The sequence below is a fragment of the Rutidosis leptorrhynchoides genome, unplaced genomic scaffold (assembly GCF_046630445.1).
Source record: "Rutidosis leptorrhynchoides isolate AG116_Rl617_1_P2 unplaced genomic scaffold, CSIRO_AGI_Rlap_v1 contig330, whole genome shotgun sequence".
Taxonomy (NCBI): Eukaryota; Viridiplantae; Streptophyta; class Magnoliopsida; order Asterales; family Asteraceae; genus Rutidosis; species Rutidosis leptorrhynchoides.
Window position 1 is genome coordinate 1 of NW_027266572.1, and position 15,881 is coordinate 15,881.

Sequence of the window (15,881 nt, forward strand, 5' to 3'; positions counted from 1 at the left end):
TGTTCGGTGTTACGGATCGAAACCATTCGATCACATTTGATATCAAAGCCTTACGTTTAATCAAACGATCTTGAATAACGTGAGACTGAAGACATGGAGGGAGCCATCGTCGCAGCACCACAAGAGAAGGAACCTAAAATCACGTCAGTTCAATGTCCAATGCTCACCGCCACTAATTACACCGTGTGGGCGATGAGAATGAAGATGACATTGAAAGTTCATAAAGTTTGGGAGGCGGTAGATCCAGGCACAACGGATGCAGAGAAGAATGTCATCGCAATGGCCTTACTCTTCCAATCCATCCCGAAAAACTTGATCTTACAAATTAGCGAGTTAGACTATTAGAGGAGGTTCAAGCTATCTGGGAAGCAATAAAATCTCGATACTTGAGAGCAGACCGAGTACGGGAAGCAAGATTTCAAACTCTTGCCTAAGAATTCGATCGTTTGACAATGAATGAAACCAAAAAAATTGATGATTTTGCAGGGAAGATCTCGAGCTTAGCCTCTAAATCAGCAGCTCTAGGACAAAACATCGAAGAACATAAACTTCTGAAGAAATTCTTGAATAGTTTACCAAGAAACAAGTTTATTCACATCCTTGCTTCATTAGAACAAGTTTTAGATCTCAAGACAATTGGTTTTGAAGATATAATTGGTAGGTTAAAAGCCTACGAAGAAAGGATAGGAGAAGAGAATCAAAGAGTTGATCAGAACAAACTCTTATTCAATGCTTCCTACGAGCAAGCTTCAAGAGGTGGTCTTAATGGCCGAGGTAGAGGCCGAGGAAATCGTGGAAGAGGACGTTTTAACATACAACAAAGAGACAACAATTATCAGAATCAAAACAAAGAAAAACAAAAGAAGGATCAATCATATGTTACTTGTTGGCGTTGCGACAAGAAGGGGCACTTCGCTAACATGTGTCCAGAAAAGGGTAGAAATCACCAAGAAATGAACCTAGCAGAAACAGAGGAGGCTGATGCAGCTCTTTACATGCACGAGATGATATTTTTGAATGAGCAAAAAATATTTCCAAGGAAATACGAAGAGGAAGAAGCAAGTAAACTAAGTACTTAGATAATGGTGCAAGTAACCACATGACGGGAAAGAGATCTTACTTTTTAGAGCTAAACGAAAATATAAGAGACAAAGTCAAGTTTAAAGATGAGTCATGTGTAGATATCAAAGGAAAAGGATCGATAATAGTGAGACACGCCACTTACTTGAACAATAGAGTGACCATGAAAGCATTGAATGATCAAACACCATACGAGTCATTCAAAGGAAACAAGCCGAACTTAGATCACCTTAGAATTTTCGGTTGTAAGGCATATGCAAAAGTAGAAGAGATCAACTTAAAGAAGTTGGATGATCGATCTAGACCTCTTGTATATCTCGGAACAGAACTAGGGACTAAGGCTTATCGACTTTACAATCCTTCTACCAATAAAATTTATGTAAGTCGAGATGTAGTCTTTAATGAGTCAAGTAGCTGGGAATGGAGTAAGTCACATGATGATGATCAAAGTACACAGCCTGGAATGTTCAGGATGGTTTGGAGAGAAACCATAGATGATGGAACCAATTTTCGTTCAATCAATGAAGAAGGAACCAACTCTGTTTCGAGCTCTATTTCAAACAAAGAAGGTGACTCTGTTTCGACCGAAAGAGAGAAAAGTACGAAGACTGAATCTTCATCGAATAATGTCTCACCTTAGAATTCACAAAGAAGTTGAAGGTGTAATCCGACCTGTTTGGACAGATTAGCGCAGCTATGCTAGCAGTAGTAATTTAGCACAGAATAAAACAACCGTGTTCACAGGCACCTGTCAACACAGTATAACAGAAAAGTACTGTAAAGTAAATAACACACGATATTGTTAACGCAGTTCGGTTTCCCTACTCTGCGAGGCCAAGCCCAGAGGTAAACAACATTCCACTATACTTGAAACAATAGGACAATACTTGTGGTTACAACTCGCTCATCTATAACCTATCTCCTATTTTCCTAAGTGTACTCTTTGCTTACCCAACCCGCCTAATCACAACTAATTAGGACTTACAGTAACGCCTACACCAAACGGGTGAGGACTTTACGTGACCCTCTTTCAGATACACATGTTCCATTGCCTTGTCAATCCGGACAAGGGCTTGCTCGCAACCCTCTTGCAGATATACGAGGACCTAACACTCCACTGTGCACACAGCTCTCTCTAGCTTGCTAAGTGATCTTCTTAATTCTGAATAAGAAGCGTGAAAGGATGCTTTCTAGTGAGGTGAGTCTTCTCTTTTATACTGCTGCAAGTCCGAACATAATCCCTGCTGAAATAGGAATTGATACATAAAAGAATCCTTTTACTAGTTGACTTCCCTTTTGATAACTAGTTTCCTTTTTCAACAAGGAAACTAATTATAACTTCAAATCAAATCAAATCTTCAATATAATTAGATTAAGTCAACCAGGATTCGTGCATTAATAGTTTCCCGATCTGATTTGTACTGTAGGATCGTATATATATTCTGGAATAAATGAGGTTTGACGAAAATAGCCAACTCATGTAAACTGCCGCAGACCTGTGTCAGCACATACTGCGACCACAGGTTAAGAGCACAGGCAGTTTGCAGCAACAGTCTCCCCCTTTGGCATTTTTGGCAAAAACCTCCGAGATCCTTCGTACAGTACCTAACTCCCCCTGTGAGTAAGCATGCACAGTGGAAACACCAAGAGACGAAAGTAACAAGTCCCTGGAAACTAGTAATAATGCAAAAAGAATCAACCTGTGTAAATCACGGCGACAGTATGCAGACACATATTTCTCCCCCTTTTTTGTCAAGAAAGAGACCGTTAGGAGAGAATAAACTTGATGAAAGGCAAACCATGTACTGCATCCTTTTTTTCTCTATTTAAGGACTGATGGCCAGTGCACACAGGTACTTCAGCAACACTGTCTTCAGCACAGTGTCTTCAGCATTCTCCATTTTAGATGGATAGATATTTTGTTGCTCCCCTTAGCTGCAGCATATATATCATGGAACTCCCCCTCAACATGAGCACTAGTATGAAGAGACTCCCTCGCAGCTTGAGAGGTACCTCAGATTTTTGCAACAGCTGGATCCGCTGTGTTAACAGGATCCGCAACAACGACAGGCAAACCAGAGACTTCTCATTATCTCATCAGGCTTTCTCCTTGGATGTTAACTTGTCACAGTCCAAACATTGTTCCCTAACAGTAGGAACACACTCCAACCCCCTTTTTTTTATATATATATTTTTTCTTCTTTTTTTTTTTTTATCAAAAAGAAAGAACAAAACAATAATTAAAAATGGTATATACAGGGAGTGAACACTTATCTCATTTATCACGTTATAGTGCAAGGACTCTGGATGAATATATCCGCTTTCTTTCCTTCTTCACGTCTTCGAGATAAGTGGATGTGCCAGTTTTTGGGGTGCTTCACATAATTGGTTGATATGCTAATAGTGCTGGCATTCTTCAAGATGTCTGCAGTTGAATGATTCCATTTAACACGAGTGAAAAGAGATACGTTTTTACTTGTGACAGCAGGTATGGTTTCTTGGACGTTCCTGAAATCTGTGCGAATAGGAGATGCCTCCACACTAGGTGTGTTTTCATTCCTGCCAACACCCTCAGTTTCTAAAGCTTCCACACCAGGTGTGTTCTCAATAGATTGAGGTTGATTAAACACAGGTTCGTCATCTCTTATAACTCTCATTCCAGCCTTAGCTTGTTTCTTTTTCCAATCTTTGTATCTACCGTTAGAGTCACCTGTGAGCACAGGGCGACCTTTCACAGGTTCTGATAGGTCAGCTCTTTTTCTGGTTCTGATATGTCCAGGTTTCACATCTTTCTTCTCTACCTAGATACGTCATTGAGAATGATGTACGATATCTACTTTCTTCCTTGGATGTCTTCTTTGTTTTGAGACAATAAGGTTTCGAATATCATCCTGTAAGACATAGCACTTAGGACGAATGTGCCCAGATTTGTTACAGTAGTGACAGATAATCCTTTTTCCTCTATTCTTGTGTCGTGATCTGTTTTCTTTCCCTATTTTAGAGGAACTATGACCAACTTCAAAGTATTATTTTTGGGAGTCACCTTGTTTAGAGTTTCATCCAGATTTCCCTTCCCTTTGAATTTTTCAATTGCACAGTTGGCTTCTTCTAGCTTCTTCTCTGTTTCTGACAGTTCAGACTTTAGTTGTTCATTCTTGGATTCATACTTTCTGAGTATTTTGTCGAAATCCTTTCTTTCTTCTTTCAACTGTTGAACTTCATCGGAAAGCAGGTGATTGATTCTAAGAGATTCTCCCATTTGTTCGAATAACTCTTCGAATTTAGAGTATATGTCTCTGTCGTCATCACTATCTGAACTTTCATCTGAACTTGAAACATCTACTGACTTAACCGTGCCGCTAGACTCTGTGTGCACTGTGTTCTGGGTGGATTTTTCAGTTGCGTGGACTGCAAGAGCAAGAAAGTTATCCTTACCTTCATCGTCGCTTGATTCAGATTTAGAGCTTTTCTTTTTCTCTGTGCGAACAGCCCCTGTACGCACAATGTTACTGCCTATGCTTATCGATGCACGAGCTAGGAATTCATTGTAGGCTGGAAACTCAATCTTACTTCTTCTGAACTCAGGCGTAATAGCAGATTCTGTATGCACAAGGTTTTGTGGTGTGCTCACAGTATGTGCAATAAGAACTTTGCAGGCAGGATTATCATTCTCACTATCATCACTGATCTCAGAATTATCTTCGGATGTCTCCTCATCACTCCATGTAGACATGAAAGATTTCTTTTGTTTTTTAAGAGTGTTGGCACACTCTGCTGCAATATGATCAAAACCTTGACATTCATGGCACTGTATTTGCTCTTTTTCACATCTGTATCTACCCTTCCATGTTTCTTCCTTGGCAAACATTCGATTACCCTTCTGATTTGATGAAGTGTAACCATTGCGTTTGGTCCTGTTGACACTCCTGTACAGCTTCCCCATATTTTTTGTTAGGAGTGCTAACTGTTCACAGATTTGTTGCTCGCCTGTGATAACAGGTGCTGTGGCCACATCAGTTTTGAAAGCCACGCTTTTGGGTTTGAATTTGTCTTTACTTCTCATGGCCAGCGTCATCTCGTGAGTTTTGAGTTTTCCCATTAGATCATCAAAACGCAGATTCTCAAAGTCAGTAGACTCACTGATTGCATCAATCTTTGAGCTGAACTTTTCCGGTAGAAAAATCATCACTTTTCTCACCAGTTTAGATTCTGGAATTACCTCGCCAAGTGCAGTAGATTCATTAGCAATGCAACGAATCTCTTTTTCAAAATCAGCAATAGATTCACCATCATTCATGGTTAGAGAATCAAATCTGGTAGAGATGAGATGTAGCTTTGATTGTCTGACTGATTTTGATCCTTCATACGTGAGTTGAAGGGCATCCCACGATTCTTTGGCGGTCTCGAAATTTTGGATGATCTTGAAAACGCTGGGTCGAATAGCACACTGAATAATACTCACAGCTTTGCTATTTGCAGCACAGGTGACTGATTCTGCTGTGCTCCACTGATCTTCGCTCTTCACTGTTACCACACCATTAACAGTGGCAGTAGGAGGTGTCCACAGGTTCTGTGTAGCACGCCAGATAGCTTCATCCTGACTCTTCAAAAACCACTTCATCTTGTGTTTTCAATAGTCATAATTAGAATCCGTAAGTAAGGGAGGGCGAATGGTTGAACCACCCTCTTCAATTCTGTCATCCATGGTCGGATATCGCAAGATCTTTTCTCGGGAAGCTTTCCCGAGCCCGCTTTGATACCACTTGAAGGCGTAATCCGACCTGTTTGGACAGATTAGTGCAGCTGTGCTAGCAGTAGTAATTTAGCACAAAATAAAAACAAATGTGTTCACAGGCACCTGTCAACACAGTATAACAGAACAGTACTGTAAAGTAAATAACACACGATATTGTTAACGCAGTTCGGTTTCCCTACTCTGCGAGACCAAGCCCAGAGGTAAACAACATTCCACTATACTTAAAACAATAGGACAATACTTGTGGTTACAACTCGCTCATCTATAACCTATCTCCTATTTTCCTAAGTGTACTCTTTGCTTACCCAACCCGCCTAATCACAACTAATTAGGACTTACAGTAACGCCTACACCAAACGGGTGAGGACTTTACGTGACCCTCTTTTTGATACACGTGCTCCGTTGCCTTGTCAATCCGGACAAGGACTTGCTCGCAACCCTCTTGCAGATATACGAGGACCTAACACTCCACTGTGCACACAGCTCTCTCTATCTTGCTAAGTGATCTTCTTAATTCTGAATAAGAAGCGTGAAAGGATGCTTTCTAGTGAGGTGAGTCTTATTTTTTATACTGCTGCAAGTCCGAACAGAATCCCTGCTGAAATAGGAATTGATACACAAAAGAATTCTTTTACTAGTTGACTTCCCTTTTGATAACTAGTTTCCTTTTTCAACAAGGAAACTAATTATAACTTCAAATCAAATCAAATCTTCAATATAATTAGATCAAGTCAACCAGGATTCGTGCATTAATAGTTTCCCGATCTGATTTGTACTGTAGGATCGTATGTATATTCTGGAATAAACGAGGTTTGACGAAAATAGCCAACTCATGTAAACTGTCGCAGACCTGTGTCAGCACATACTGCGACCACAGGTTAAGAGCACAAGCAGTTTGCAGCAACAGAAGTATTAAAGGTCCAGAAGAGGTTTCACAAGACTTTGATCATGAAAATAATTCGGTTTTAAGGAGATCAAATCATGAAACGAGTAGACCCAAATACCTTGAGGGTTACGTTTTGCTAGCGGATATACTTAGCGAAGAATTGTTGCTTAGTATTGATGGAGAACCAAACACATATCAAGAAGCTGAAGGTTCGAAAGAATGGATGGATGCAGCACAATCCGAGATAGAATCAATTAACAAAAACAAGACATGGAAGCTAGTTGACAAACCATCCGACGTGAAGCCTATAGGACTAAAATGGATTTTCAAAATCAAGAAAAATTCAGATGGAAGCATCAACAAGTACAAAGCTCGCCTTGTAGCAAAGGGATATGTTCAAAAACATGAAATTGATTACGATGAGGTGTTTGCGCCTGCAGCTCGATTAGAAACCATTCAATTTCTCTCATCTCTAGCCGCAACAGGTGGCTGGGAGATACATCACCTTGATGTCAAGACTGCGTTTCTACATGGCGAATTAAAAGAAACAGTCTATGTACATCAACCAGATGGTTTTGTGAAAGGAGAAAAAAGCAAAGTTTACAAACTTTACAAGGCACTATACGGGCTGAAACAAGCTCCGAGAGCTTGGAACACCAAGCTGGATCAGATTCTACGGGGAATGAATTTCGAAAAATGCTCTAAGGAACAAGAGGTGTATCGAAAAACAGAGGTTGATCAAGACTTAATAGTAGCCGTGTATGTCGATGACTTGTTCGTCACGGGAACAATACTGAAAGTCATACTAGAATTGAAGAAAGGAATGGCTAGCGAATTTGACATGACAGACCTTGGAAAGCTTACGTATTATCTTGGAATCGAGTTTTTCCAAAGTTCTAGTGGAATTATTTTGAAATAAGAAGGCTATGCAGAGAAGATAATTAAAGAAGCTTCAATGGAGTCATGTAATCGAGTGCATGTGCCTGTGGACTCAAGTTTAAAGCTACATAAAGTTGAGGATGAAGAAGAAATTGATGTCACAAATTATCGAAAAATCATCGAGCGTCTAAGGTACTTGTTACACACACGACCGGACCTTTCTTATTCAGTTGACGTATTGAGCAGATACATGCAAAGCCCTCGGACGTCACATGGAGCAGCCATGAAACATGTGTTAAGATATTTATAAGGAACTAAGAGCTATGGTCTTAATTTCAAAAGAAAAGGAGACAAGAAACTGAAAGGTTTCAGTGACAGCAGCCACGCCATAAATCGAGACGACGGGAAAAGCACGGCTGGTCACGTCTTTTACTTTGGGACATCACCAGTCTCATGGTGCTCTTAGAAACTTCCCACGATTGCGTTATCTTCTTGCGAGGCTGAGTTCATGGCGGCAACGGAAGCGGCAAAGCAAGCAATATGGCTTCAAGATCTTCTACTTGAAGTGACGGGTTGGAAGCATGAGAGTGTGACATTGTTAATCGATAACAAATCCACAATAGCCTTAGCCAAGAACCCTGTTTTTCACGGCCGAAGCAAACATATCCACAAGAAATATTACTTTATTTGAGAGTGTATCGAAAATGGACAAATTAATGTGGAGCATGTTTTCGGAGAAGAGCAACGGGCTGGACATTCTCACAAAACCTCTAGCTTGAGTCAAGTTTGCGGAAATGAAAAGCTTGATAGGAGTTGAAGACCTTCGAAGTTCGAGTGTTCGAATTACGGGGGAGAATGCTAGGTAATTCGATTAGGAATAGGAATTCTATTTTAGAAATTCTAATAAAAATAGGAGTTGACTATTTTTAATAGGAATAGGAATTTTATTTTAAAAATTTTATTTTAGGAATTCTAAAAATAGGAGTTGACTATTTCTGATAGAAATAAGAGATGTCTATGTCTATAAATAAGAAGTTATGTTGAGAGGTGTTCAACAAACTTAGATATAAGGTTTTAGTTTTGAGAAGTTTCTAAAATCAATAAAAAATAATATATTTTTTTACATAATTCTTTGTTCGGTGTTACGGATCGAAACCATTCGATCACATTTATTTCACTTTGGTCCTTCTTGCAGCTTAAGTTAAGTTCCAACTTCTCTGCCTTTACTTCTAAGAAATCTCCAAGCTTCACTAGTATTTCTTTCACTACTGCATTCACGAATTTATGACACATTTCCTCTTTTCTTTCGATATCTTCTCTCCTTAGTCGCACTCTTCATCAACTTTCAACTGTGCCAGGGTTTACTAAACAACCCAAGTCAACAGAGTGAATCTTCCATGGTCAATTCCAAACAAGGCCAGAAAAGAAAAGTGGCATAAGAATACAAACCAAAAATAAAGAAACTATAACATCATATTAAAAAAAACTACTTGACCAATATTCCATAATCAAACCAACACAGGCATAATTCTAGATGTTCGAAAATTAACACTGACAATACTAGAGTTACAAGCTCAGAAACAAGTACCAAGTTCTACTTCGACAATAACAACTACCGGAGACATCTCTCCAACAGTCGAAAAATAGGGAGACATCCCTCCAACTACTACCATCAGTAAACCGGATTGATGTAGCTACGGGTTCCAAGGTGCATTAGCCAACACATGAACAAACTGATGCTGAGCAGCTTCACATTTTTCAGAGATGACATCCATATTTGTTCTCAAGCAGGCAATTTTGGAATCCCTTTCCTGCTTCGTTGATTCCAGCTTCAGCAACACGATTTTCAACTCATTGATCTTTTCCTTCATCTTGGAAATCTCATCTTCAGAATTGGACTCCTCGACTAGTTTTGCAGTCAGTTCACATTCCATTTTCTTGAATTCAACCTCCAGTTGCTCTTTCTCGGCTCTGATTGAGAGAAAAGACTGCACAACCTCTCGCAATGGAGCAACGTCAAACCCATCTTCTTCAAGCTCGGGAATTTCTTCTAAAATTTGATCGAATTTACTTTGTGGATCATCACATTTCAATTCAGATGTCATCTTCACCAGCTTTTCAAAGTCCATCCATTTAGCGAAAGCTAATCCTTCACGCTTGAACTCCCGGTGATTTTTTAAGGATCCATAATGAGGGTTTTGGGGGAAACTTAGAAATATTTCCGATGAACTCATTTCTTCCCATAGAGGCGACGACTTCTTGAGGAATATAGCCAAGTCCTGATTCTGATCTTTTACATTTCCCGCCCCCGTCCTTGGATTTGAACTATTCATGTAATTAATGCACCAGCGTTAAAGTAAAACAGCAAAATCAAAATGATGCAAGTATAGAAATTTGAAAGTGCTTAAATGTTGTATTGTACCTGCTTGGGTTGCTTTGGCCATTGATTGGAGTAGACATTCCTACAGACCATGTCTGTAAAGGTTGATAATCACCTTCGCCAGCAAACTCCTCAATGTTCATTTCACTTTCTGTTGGAATGCTATTCTTCACAGATCCCCCAGTTTCATCTCCAGAACCTATCAATACAAACAAAGAATTATCAATTCCTTCTGTAAGAATTTGGACTTTGGAGACTTCATTTAGAGTGTAGTTCTTACCAGAAACCACAAAAAGGGATACGTTTGCATTTTTTCCTAGTTCAGAGCCCTTACAAGTTAAAAAGTCGCCGACAGAGGCGCTTGGTAGTTTAATTCCCTGACATAAAGCAACAACTCATGAGGGGAGGAAAAAAAACTGAAAAATGAAAGAGGAAGCAGTATCAAGCTTATTAAGTTGAATCATATTGTATTGAATCATCTTGTTTGAGAGGGTCTTGTCATGATCAACTTATTTTACCTCAAAATTCTGCTACACAATTGGAAGTGGGGTAAAAAACTTAAACCGTTGTATACGCCCCCTTTTGGTATATAATACAAATGATTATTGACCCGAAAAAAACTTAAACCACCAAATCTTGCACAAGGGAATGGGATTATCCGGAAAATAATTGCTAATGGAAGTAACATTGCAGCAATGAAGAAAATTAAAGCATCTCTCTAAAGGATAGTGGAAGATGGAAATTCAACCTCAACTGGATTCTCTGATTTTGTTATGTATGCAGCTGAACTGGCTGATAGGTTTGCTCCAATTTCCATATCAACTATCTTCGGTCCTGATTTACCAGTTGAAAAGGAGTCTTTGTGTGATTGTTTTAAGCTCATAGGCAGGTGAACAGATGCTTCGACTTGCCTCTCTTTCTTTTTTGGTGCTTGCAATGCTAATATCGGTTGCCTTGAATCTGAAGGACAGAGTATTGTTGCTTTAACCTTTCTTTTAGCAGAAGCCAAACTAGCCTTTCTTTTAGCAGAAACCGAATTTTGGCGTGGAGCTTGTTGCATTTCAATGCTGACTTCTACCAGCTGCTGTGAAACAAAAGAGAATGATCTATAAACTGCTCTCTGATTTGGAGTACAGATGGTAAAACTTAAACCATTTCAACTATGTTAGGTCCTGATTCTGTGTCCAGATGGTAAAATTTCATTTTAGACTAATTTGGTGGAGCAGACCTATTAAATAAGTTTATTATTGGAACTGGCAACATGCTGATTATGTGTAAGATAATGGTAGAAAATGAACCTGGTTTGCATCATCATCGGGAGTATCAGTCAATTTTGTTGCATGAAGATGTGGGACTGACCCTGGTTCCTTGTTGGTGATTACAACCTGAAAATACAAGACAATAATAAAAGTTCAAACTCAATATATGTTTTGAAACACAAAACCGGGTATACAAGTGAAAATCCACATAAATCACACAATAAAAGCGAGTAGACAGAACTATTCTACATAGATCATCAATATCCATCTTATAAAAAGTTTCAAAGACACGAAATAGCAGGAAAAAGATGAAACATGAGGATATAAAGATACCTGCTTTTGTGGTTGAACACATTCGTCATCAACCATGGCATCAATCAGCTGGTGAAACAAAAGGAGGTTATCTATAAATTAGTCCCAGAGATTTAAACAAGTTTACAGTACCATACTTGATTAATCTAGTCCATGTTTATCCCCAAAAATATCCATGAAAATACTTACATGCTAAACACCGTAAGTCTGTAATCACAACAATGCACATGGTATGAACTCTAATAACAGTAAAGATTAAAACTTTATATCTTGTAAACCACAAAACCGAGATTACAAGTGAAAATACTCATAAATCACACACTAGAAGCCATCATACTATATGGATGAACAATACCCACTCCATAAACCTTTAAATAAAGACACAAATTAAAGTGAGTGAGTAGGAAAAACTAAAACCTCGGAAAGATGTAGAGATGCCTGCTTTTTCTGGGGAACCGATTTTCTATCATTCTGAGAAGTTGAAGGTTGTGGTGGTCTTATGCAAGACAAGTCGACATACTCGGTGAGAGGAAGGTTGGAGAATTTATCTCTGAAGATGTCATGAAATTCCACCAAGTACTGACCTTTAAGCTTCCTTGCAGCAGATCTTGTGAGCTTTGAAGAAGGTGTGACTTGTGATGGGTCTTCGAGTATGGTCGCCTTAAAGTAAGAATCTTTGGAACCCTTTGCTTGAGAACACACTTCCACAACAGACCCTTTGCTCAGATGTTTCATGGAAGAACTAGTATCAGCTGCTGCCATCTCTCTGTCTCTTTCTTCTTTCCTGGAATTTCGATATGAGAAAATGCAAAATCAGTGTACTCACTACTTGAACAGAGAGGAGAGATAAGTTTTTGGTTTGTTTTATTGCATTTAAGATCACAGTCATGGTGAGTCCTCGGTCTTCAGAGTCATAAAAGTAGTTGCATGACACTTGTATCGTGTGAAGGTGACAAAGTTTTCAGAACAAAATAAATTAGAATCAATTAGAATATTGAACCAAACCGTTTTAAGTTCAAGTGTGAAATTTCCAAATTTAGTTGAACCGAAACGCACTGTACAGCACATTGAACTGTGCTATCGGGTGGAAAATTTTTAATACAGCAAAAGCATTTTTTTTTTTAATCCTGGCCTAAAATAATTAAATTACAAAATAATGGTTAACTGGTTTGATTTTATTGTTTCATCTTTAAATATAGTAGTTTAAATATACTAGTCGTTTTTTACATTTCAATTCATTATTTCCATAGATATCTTTCCATTCACACTAACAATCACCCTTAATCATTATTTTTTTTTCTTATAGAAAATGATAATGGTTGGAAGTGTAAAATAAGGATAATTATGTATTTAAATTAATAATATCGTAAAATTATGGAAAACGATTAATATCTGGAGCCTGAGGTACAACTATCCATTGAACAAATAGTAGATAATAATATTTGATCCAATTGTCTCAATTTAGTGATGACAAAGAGGTGAGATACTTTTTTTCTTCGAAATCTCCGCTAGAAATTAATCATTGCTTCTCGTCTCCATTTTTTAATCGGAAAGAAATTTTTCCGCGATCCTTCAACTCGTTTCCCCCTAAAGATTTCTCACCAAATTTCCAATTCTCCATAAATAGGAAAAGCTGAAAACGAACAAGAAAGACACAAAGAGAGAGTATCATATAGTGGTGGCGACGCAAAATGAAGTACGAAGATGTATATTTATTTAATAGGTTTACAATTATGTAACATGTTTTAATATAATATTAAAATAATGATGAATATTTTATATTTTATTCATAAATATATATATATAAATTGAATAATCTATTTATCTATAATATAATTATGATTCGATATATTATTTAATGAATTAATAATTCAAATAATATTTAAATAGTTTATAAAGCGTAAAAAGGTTCGGAAATTTCCGGTGGGGAGGTCTATCCCCAATGAAGGTCAACTCTTGTCTCAATAAGAAATACAACATTTTAGGGTTTTAGTTATCTACTCCCTCCGTATACGAATAGATGACGTTTTAAGAGATTTTTTTTTTATTTCAATAGATAACGTTTTATAATATCAATGTAAAAATTTACATATTTATCCTTTTATCTCTCTTCTCATTCAAAACAAAAATTAATTAAATAAAATAAAATAAGGGTAAAACGGTAAAATGAAGATAATATTTGTCTTAAAAGTAGTGCTCCTTGGTAGTAGTGCAAGTCTCCAAAACGTCTTCTATAAGAAGACAGAGGGAGTATAATATAACTATGATTCGATATATTATTTAGTGAATTAATAATTTAAATAATATTTAAATAGTTTATAAAGCGTAAAAATGTTTGGAAATTTCCTGTGGGGAGGTCCATCCCCAATTAAGGTCAACTCTTGCCTCGTTAAGAAATACGACCTTCTAGGGCTTTAAAGCTTTTATGTATGTGTATGTATTTTATGTAAAGTAATATGTTACGGGAAAAAATTCATATGTCAAATTTCAATTCGTTAATCAAGATTTGTTGGTTTAGTGACTATTACGGTGGATACTTATACTGGTTGATGGGGTATTTATATTGGTTGATGGAGGACCATCTCCCATAAGAAGAGCTATTTTCGTGACAAGGAAAAAAAGACAAGAGGAAAATCACTCTTAGTTTTTTTATCAAGGAAGCATCATTTGACAAAAAATTTCTGAAGCTTGCTAAAGAAGTTAGGGACGACAAGGACAAAAACAAAAAGAAATTTAAGGACCAGAAGAATCCATGGAAGAAGATTGATGATCATATTATGCCAATTTAACCTTTATCGTTAGACCAAATCAATTGTGCAATTGATTTAGTTGGATGTGTTCAAAATTTTAATACAATCTTGATTTAATTTCGTGTTTAATCTATTTATATATATAATAGTTGAAGTCTTTCTATAAATTTTTGACAAATTTGCTTTTAAGATGATTTGTATGCTGCCACATCATCATTTTATATAAGTGGCATAGAGGTTGATTTTGTAATTAATTTTACCTCAATATAGGTAACGATAGTCGGCAACTACATTATATCTTAATTAAATTTCACTATTGAAGTACTGCAATACAATAGCAGTGTAGATCAAACAAAAAAATACGTTATCAATGCCTTTATCATAAACAATTGAAGGCAATACGATAGTATCACCAATAAAAAAAATACGTTATTATCAAAAATGTCGATCTAATTAACATTATAAATGTGAAATTATTATTTTTTATAGATGTTCCATAAGGTTAGTTTTAGGCACGTCAAAGATTCATTTTTTCAAGAAATTTTTATTTCTATTTTTTTTTATCTCTATCCCCATATTTGGCCTTTACTTTTGTTTTCCTTATTCGATTGTTTTGATTCCAATACATATTTTTTGTTCGTTCTATTTCTTTTACCCCTAATGCTAAAGATTTATTTGTTCTATTTTAAGAGTGCAGGTTTAGAAAATCTCATCTTTTGTAGATAAGGTTTGTATTTGGTAATATTTTGAAGTTTTGGAATTTGGAAAATCTTCTATGTAGTCATCAATCATCATATATAGTGGTCAATGCGTAGGTCTACCATATATAAGTGTTTAGAATATATTAAAGATAAATTTATGTTTCGTATAAATGCATTTTGCTTTATTTATTTTTTTAAATATTCATGTTAAAATTGAACCAACTACAATATAACAGTGTATAATTTTGCAAAATTTCTTATAAAAAAATATATATTAAAGTTTATTCGGCACTCTAATGAAAGTCGCATTTCAAAAATATGAAAATAATTATGTGGTTTGATTTGAGCTTTCCTTTCCTTTTATTGTTTTAGCGTAAACTCTTTTAATTTACAATAATGTGTTATTTATATATACATATACATATAAATGGTGTATGATCATAATCTTTATTGGAAAGCAGTATTAAAATAAAGTAGTTTTTGACATCATATTTTATTTTGTATTTTTAAATATGATCGTTTCAATGAAGTTAGAAAGTTGATAAAAAAAGTGAACAATATTATCGGACTTTGAGCATGAGTAGCCATAGATATGTCACTTATTTTATGAAATTAATAATAATTATTGAGTTCTATCAAAGTTTATAATTAATTTATAATTTCAATATGTTTTGATGTTATAGCATAAAATTAGAATTTGATGTTATGATCTCATGTAACGTGTGGGTCGGTGGCTAGTTAGATTTAATCCTCTCTGGTTTGTTTTTGGCAGATATATGTGTTCTTTTAGGCTTTTTAAATTCTATTTGTAAGTTATCTTTTGAATTAAGTGAGTGTCAATAATTGAGGGGTAAATGTCGTAACCAATGAGAATTAAA